The 7,984-nt window shown below is 41.5% G+C and overlaps 1 long non-coding RNA gene across 4 annotated transcripts; it reads right to left on the bottom strand.

Annotated features, from left to right (window-relative positions):
- Positions 1-2,350: 2,350 nt before the first annotated feature.
- LOC138567654 (uncharacterized) lies at positions 2,351-6,120 on the bottom strand. 4 transcript variants are annotated; one of them, XR_011302273.1, is made up of 4 exons: positions 6,035-6,120; positions 5,645-5,743; positions 5,427-5,557; positions 2,351-2,707 (listed from the first exon to the last, which is right to left on the bottom strand). It is a non-coding gene; the product is annotated as an uncharacterized lncRNA (long non-coding RNA). The 4 variants fall into 4 exon arrangements; XR_011302272.1 differs by having other exon boundaries at positions 5,645-5,767; positions 6,035-6,110; XR_011302271.1 differs by having other exon boundaries at positions 5,645-5,932; positions 6,035-6,079.
- Positions 6,121-7,984: the final 1,864 nt, after the last annotated feature.

The following is a 7,984-nucleotide window of genomic DNA, read 5'->3' as shown; positions in this document are numbered from 1 at the left end:
ACACATACACGTGCGTGTGAGGACCGATATGCCCAAGTTGGGTTATGTTTCATTTTTATGTTACAGTTAAACAATGATTTATTGTGAAATGCTTATATGTTCATTTTATTAAGATGTTGGTTCAACCGTTATTCATCTAGCGACAATGGGGAATGGGAGATATCCTGTGATACATGCATACATATATTTTAGAAATTAATGTGTTTCCTCCAATTATGAGTTTATTGGTCATAATTGTCTGATGAAGGAGGGGTATGTAGGGATATATTCATTCATGATATATTTGTGCAAATAACAGCTCATGTGTACAGATTCTAAGGAAAGCAAAATGGGTGTTCATTGGCAGTGTTTAAAAGCAGCCATTTCGAAATGGGTGCAAAGGACAGCTTTTCTCAGCAACAAGCCAGTAAAATGAGTGTTGTTTTAAAAGCATTCAAGCCAGCAAAGGGATGATTATTTAAAAATACCCAGCAAAATGTGCAGTCACTTTAAAATGCAGAACATGTATATTTACAAATTGAATGCTTTTCTATCTGTGTGGAACTGCATTGGAAATAAATAACCAACTAACCTTACTAATAAAAGCCCAGTAACCAATTAACTGACCCAATTAACTTTATAATGCAGTTTGGTAGGCACAGTTTGAAATTCATTTCATTTTGTGTTTTTCCATGGGGAGATGCACAGTAAAAAAAAACAGAAGGGCTGTTTGTACAGGCTGAAAATTTCCATTGTCCTCGCAGGAAATAACTTGTTACATGTATGCCCGTGTAAGGTGATTGGCTAATGTGGTCGGCAGTTCTGGAGGTGTCAGAACCATGTCAGGGGAGGCTGGTCTAATATTGATGGACAGCTAGAGGAGATTTAAGCAGCTGAGAGAGGGGTGTAGTCAGAACGTCCTGAGATTTGAATGCGATCGGTGCCTCCCGGGGATGTGAGCTCCGTGGCTGCAGTCTTAAAGACAGGACAGAAGGGGTGGCGCCTGGCTTTGAAGCATTCCTGAGGCAGTGCAAGGCTGGGCACTCCCACGCAGATAGCGACGACAGCAAGACGTAAACCAGGCGAAACTCAGGAGCCTCGCATCATTTTTTGTAAGTGCTGTTTCCAAGTGAGGAGCATGTGGGATGGATGAGGGTATCTGTCAGCATAGAGTTATAGGTTTGAAACCAAAGTGTCTTATTTTAGTCTCTTTCTTTTTGCAGTTGTTTAAGAAAAAGAAATGTATAGCACGTTTATTATCTCTTCCATGTTGCCATGTGTTGTTTTCTTTTTATCTCTCAGAGAGTCGGAGCTGGGCTCGCTGTTGGTAAGAATATGTAACTGTGATATCATGTAATGTATTGTTTTTATTTTTCTGTTAGTGCTACATAATAGTGGTAATCAAACAGTAATAGCATAAATAAACAACAGAACAAGGCTGTTGCTTGGTTTTTGCGTTTTCTTTTCTGCCTCTGATGTCAGTGGGAAAGTCAGGGGGTGATCCTAGTGTTATACCAATGTGGTAAATGTGGTAAAATGTATTACCTCATTTACCACATGGGACAATGTTAGGAAAAGGAGTAAATACATGCTGTTGAGCCAGGTAGATTGTAGGGGTGTGGATGGGCTTCACTCTGCATGCTGGAGAGGAAGCAGTGTCTTCTAAGGCAGGTAGGTTACGGAATCTAAATAAGTCAGTAACATGAGCTGCATGCAATAAATGACATTCTACGTAATTTTACTGGGTTGCCTAAAAGTGTGCTAAGTCAAGGGGTTTGTTTATCGTCAGCCCAAGGTCTATCATAATTATAAAGAGGGAAAGTGTGTAGTACTATGAGGTGGTATTAGAAAAGACATGCTCACCACTATACCACAAAACTAAGATACCTCTAAAATACTGCCAAGGTAAGATAACTCTAAATTACCACCAAAATAAGATAGTGCTACACTATTACCAAAGTAGGTCGATAGTGAACTACCAATAACGGTAAGGCTAATTTACCACCAAAAATACTGCCAAAACACCACTGTGCTGAATTACCACCAAATCTGAAATTTACCCCAAAGACATAATATCATACACACTACAGCACTCTGAGGCACTATCACTATCTCTGTATTATTCCTAGAGTCCCTGAAGACTCAAAATTGTACATATTCACAATACAAACGTGCAACAGGTACAGCAAAAACATTTTTTCACTTACCCGTTGTCAAGCACTTGATGAAGAGGAGCTCCCGTGTTTCGGCACCATATATTACACAGGTTCATACTGCTCCCCATGATACTAGTGCTCATCCAGCTCCCTCACACCGTCTCAGGCATTCCAGGCACTCAGCACTCGAACACAAATAATACACAAAGCCGAAGTTGCGTGTAAAAGTGATGTAATGCTAACACACACCAGGCTCTGGAGGGCTTCATTCGAATCTCCCCCCTCCCAGGCCTGGCTCATACTTATGTACAATGCGAAAGAACAGAGAGAGAGAAACATATTTTGTAACTTCAGATTGTCGTTGAAAGGCAGGCTCTTATCACTCTTGGGACTTGAGCCAGCAGCTTCAGAACTCTGTACATTCTCGAAGGGAGGGCTGTTGATGCCCATCTGCGAGGCCTGGAGAGCATTCCACAGCTTGGCTGCGACATCTGCTTTCATGGCTGTTAGATGTTAGGCCAGTCCTTATGCCAAATCATTAGGCCAGTCTTCCTGCTTCTGATGCGATGTATCTCAAACCAAAAGAAAGTGAAGAATCAGAAATGTACCAGGTAACACTAATGACGATAGAGTTTTAAATGGTATTGCATGGGAGAAATAAAAGGTCTGTCCACTTAGCCCTGGTTGCCATGAAACCCTTTTTTAACTGTGAGAGGGCGAGTGACTAGAAAGGGGAAATGATAATAAAATAAAGAATGGTAAACCATTCTACGGCACTTTAGAGGGAAAAGGTGAATGGTGAGGCATATTTGTTCTCTCTTATATCTCAACAGCAGCCTGATGTCTTATTGATAATGTTTTTCTATGTGTCGTCTCCATGGAATGGCTGACGAATCCCCTAAGCACTAAGTTCACAGATAGAGCTCCCAACATGATACATCATCTAGATGTTTGCATTGATGACGGATCTCAGGTTTGCAATATGGTTGTGTGGGCGGGAGGCCTCTTTTGCTGGAAGGCCTAGAATGAAGGTTCTGGAATGTTCTCACTAGGTATGTCATCTGACAAGTTGCCTACAGAGGAAGCGGGCTTGGAGGGCAGGTCAGGTTGTTGTGGTCAGTTCCCCTGATGTTAAGATGTAGCTGGTGTTTGTCTTGCAAATACAAATAAAGCCGTTTCTGGTTTGCCACTAATCTAAACTGATGTGTGAGCTTGGTTTCTTCCACAATTGAAAGAGGAGGAGCTATAGAAGCAGCCCACGAAACAAATACTTGTGTATTGTACTGGAAAAAGAGCATGGGGGGATTAGAAAAAGGAAAGCTAGGTGTTCAGAAAGGGAGTTTGTTACCTTGTTAGAAAGCAAAGTAATGAACAGATCAGTTCAGTTTTGAATGTGGAAAAAGCCTTGGAAATGGAACAGGAAGGAAATATTAAATTGTTTAAAGAAAGTGAAGATTGTTTAAAGGTGTATTTCACGATGCAGGAAAATACAGAGCTGTAAAGCTTAAGAAAGGTTTGAGTGAAGACTGAGTAGGGGTAATGTTTTTAGAGAAAATACACAGATTTCTGTTGAAAGACAGAGTCTGAATTGGTGTCTGATGGGAGTGACAAGGTATTACGCCAGAGACAAAGGATACTTCCTTTGAAAGTGAGATGAGCCGTGTCATCTGCGAAGACAGAAATTGAGAAAGACAATGGCTCAGTGAGGGGAAGGCGTGAGGCGGTGCAAGGAAGTGTAGACATGGAGTGCTTAGAAGTTGATGCTGTCACAAGAAAGAAAGCAGAAGACGACAGCTTAATAAGGGAGACGGACAAGACTATTCAAGAAAAATCTGAAGGGAATATTAGAAGGGAGACTGAATGAGCTGGTGGGATTAATGAAAATAATAGCTTATGGAGAGATGTTGAACAGACAGAAAAAGAGAAAGATACCACAGATAGACTGTTGGGGAATCTAGAGGGAAGGATACCCTTGATGATTAAGTGAGTCAAGACATTAGCAGAGAAGAGCAGGTTTGTGAAGGAACGGAAAGGAGGGAGATGACGAATATTTGGAAGTGACTTAGAAATCAATTGGTAGGCAAGATCAAGAGAAACCAGAAAGGGTTGGAAATGTGGAGAAGGAGGAAGGTTTGAACCCTCAAATGGAAGAAGGGGAAAGAGGCGTATCTTCCATAGACAATCTGAGAGAATACAAAAATATCCCAGGGGTCAACTTTAAACCAGGGGGGACGTAGATAGCGTGACTGAGGAATTAGATTGCATGTTAATGTCCGGGAGACAAGAAGGGTAGACTGGAAACAGACAGGGCAGGAAAAACACCCACAGTGAACCCTAAGAGAAGCGAGGAGCAAATGGAAATAGTAGGGATTCTCTTCTCCATCAAATTCTACCAGAGTGCAATAAATCCTCAAAGAAGTGCCAGCCGTGGGCCCAGCCTGATAGGAAGCTGCTACCAGTTTACAAAGAAAATGTCTTTGCTGCGACTGTCTAGGAGTCTGCAAACTAGAGGACCCTGAATGTGGCAGGCTGCCTAAGATTTTGTGGTCTCACCACTTGAGAATACTTTAAGGGTCAAATTAACAATTCGCCCCCTGATCCCCACGCTCCCAACGATCGACCCTGGGAGAACAGACAACATCCTCGGTGAGAATTGAACTTTTTCATTTGACTTTTTGTTGAGATGAACTTTTTGAACACTTATGCGCCCCCTCACTTGATTTGGATTACTTGGAGCTGTTTGCTCGACTTTTGACGAGACTGACCTTAGTTCGGCAGACCCCTTTGGAGTAAAGCGGGGTGAACCTTTGATTTTGTTTATAGACTGGACCTCCATTTATATTATTATCCTCACACACACTTTAGATGTTCAATTATTCCATGATCCCAACAACCTTTGCTTTAGAATTATAATTAAAACTGCATTAAAAACTGTTAGAACTTAAACACTGTGTCTGAGTGTCCCTTTGGAAAGCTTTGTGGTAAATTGACAAACATACTCATAAAATGGCCAGTTCACCACAGCGGGCACAGTCCCAACATACACATTGTTCCCAATTCTGCAGATCATTAACTCGACAAAAATCATTTTAATGAGACAATGAGCCATGATAGTTATTGTTAACTGTTATAGATAATTCAATTACCAACGGTAACTAGCAACTCTTACATAGAATTATATACCAAGCAGTAGTCACCAGCCTGGTCTGAGAGCAAGCATGGAAGCAGCAACTGCAGAATGCAAGAATCTCCCGAAGGATTCTGAGTCCCCCATTCACCGGGAAAACCTACCACTGAGGGAGAAGCACGAACCCCAGGGAAACCCTCTGGGAGAAAAAACCCTGGGTGATGTCGAAGAACGACTTCTGAAATGGATGGAAGACCTCCGGGAGCAGGATCACAGGAGGACGTTGGCACGAGGTCTACAGAGTAAGAAAAAGGACAGGTAAGTGTAGGAGAACGAACGGTAAGTCTGAAGCAGAAGGAAAAGGGAGTGGATTTGCACTTACTGATAACTCTTAAACAGGTTGGGCGATAAGTAAGTCGACAGGGTCAGCTTGGTTCAGGTAACTGGTCCGTATTCTTGGCAGAGGGAAAGTGGGAGGTTCCTAGGAGGCGAGAGAAAGTAAACACTGGAAAGAGAAAGGAAACTAGGTGTCGAATGCAGAAAAGGAACTCACTTTCTCTCAAAGGACGGGATTCCCACTATTTGTAGGTTCCTCGAATGATGGGTAAGGATCGAAGAGTAAGAGGTAAGCCGGAGAGAATTGAGTCGGGAGCACAGCGGGAAAGGGGTGCTGCGGAGTATTGTTAAGAAGGGGAACAGTCGGAAGAGAGGGGTTAGGACAGAAAACAACAACACATCAAAGGCAGTAGATAAGCCCTACACACAAACTTACGGAGCGTCACACAACGCAGTAGCGACGCTTCGAAGAGAGATTCTTCGATCTTTAAATGAAGTCACGTGACCCGCTGAGCGTGTCTGTTGAGAGCGTGAAGCAACTAGACTGCTGCGATTCTCGTAATCGAGATCCACTGCCATCTTGCATGCCTCTCGTAGTAAAGCTCCACACAACTTCTTATTTTGCAGAAATGACCAGCGAAGATATGGTGTAACAGTTAGGAAGTCAGAATAGAGGTGGTGAAGTGCAGTCATAGAGCTTTGTTAAATAGCTTCCACTTGCAAAACCTGATTGACAGCATGGAAGGACCAGATACTGAACATGTCCGGTTGTGCCATGGCAAAATCTCTAAAAGGGTCACCCTTCAAACTTTTCCTGAGAAGGGACTGCTACTCCTTGCAATGTATTAGGGAAAAGAGAGTAGCTCTACCCTCGTAATGCCTCAAAACAGGTTAGTTAATATTTGGTAAAAAGGGTGATGCTTAATATAGAATTGGATTTATGATAGGTTTCTACAAATCTCTCTATATGCTTCTATCAACAGAGATCAACTTGGAACATTGAGGTGCATTTTAACATGTGCATGAATTAGCTTCAATTTTGAATCAGTTTGCCTCCTGATGAAGGACCTTCATAATTTTTTTGGAAGAAACATTATGGGTGAATGTATTTTGACCACTATAGGCTGAAACACGTAGTGCCGACATCCACATTTTTTTACGTGAACAGTGTGACGTGTTTCCATCCCATAGGGGATTTGTGACCTCTAGAGGGTCATAGAGTGGTCTGGCATGTATGATTTGCACATGCTAGATGAAAGTGTCTAAGTGAGATTAATACTGATGCTAACCTTTTATGTTTCCATCAAGTAATTGTAAGATGAAGTTAGACTGAATATATAGTCAGACAGTGAGACACATAGACACTTTTCCCCTTATACCGTGTATTGGAATACTGTTGTACTAAACATTGTTTTGCACTTTAATGTACCATGCACTTTATTGCATATTGAAACATCGTTTTTGTAAAATGCTAGTGAGAAGCACTTTTGTCTGCATTTTTACACTTAAATGACCTGTGTTGAGTATTGTATTGTCTGTTTATGCATTTGAAAGAATGTATGCATTTATAAGAATGAAACAATGTTTGAATATATGATGATGTGTTGTATGAATAGTTGTTTGAGAGATTTGCAGAACCTAGGTGTTAAGTAATAACAGTGGGTATTGTTGGAATTTATTTCCGATATTGAATCACCACCATGACCCTTGGTGTCCTTTTTTTGCGGCATTACGAGGGCAGGGCTACTCTCTTTCCCTTGATACATTGCGGTTATGCTGTGGGGCACTAAGTGGTGTATGACATGAGTGTGGAGAGGGTGGGATCTAGTCAAAGGACTGGCGCAAATGTACACATTCACAAATAAAATCCTCCACTAATCTTACTCCTTTTTTATTTTTTGCTATAAAATGTGTTGCTAAAATGACATCTATGATTGAAAATCTAAAAACCTTCTATTCATAAATGGTTACATCGACTTTCATTTTACTCAATATAAAATAAGCATATTGAGGGAAAGCACGCAACTATACAATTGTCTGCAAGCCATGTTGCCTACAGGCACTCGTCTGAGCCTGGCCATGTTGAAGAAAAGTATACGGTGAATAGACGTTTTGATTCATATTGTATTTACAGATCAACGTGCTGAAATTCATCAGATACTGGGATTTAAGGAACTTGTTCCATATCTTAAGTCCAACACCCAGACGTTTTGCTCCTGACACCACCGCACGCGAGGCGCTGTTTTTTTTTGTTGACGCTATCTTGCGGCACAGCACAAAAATGGTTCTTGATTTGCTAATGGCAAGGCCCATTTGAAGCATATGACCTTTATCTCGCTGAAAATTGAATACATGACGTATAACATTGCATACTATCATACAGGGG

Source organism: Ambystoma mexicanum, chromosome 2p (genome assembly GCF_040938575.1).
Source record: "Ambystoma mexicanum isolate Mex_15411 chromosome 2p, UKY_AmexF1_1, whole genome shotgun sequence".
Lineage (NCBI taxonomy): Eukaryota > Metazoa > Chordata > Amphibia > Caudata > Ambystomatidae > Ambystoma > Ambystoma mexicanum.
The sequence above is the reverse complement of the archived record's forward strand: the minus strand, read 5'-3'. Positions and strand labels throughout refer to the sequence as shown.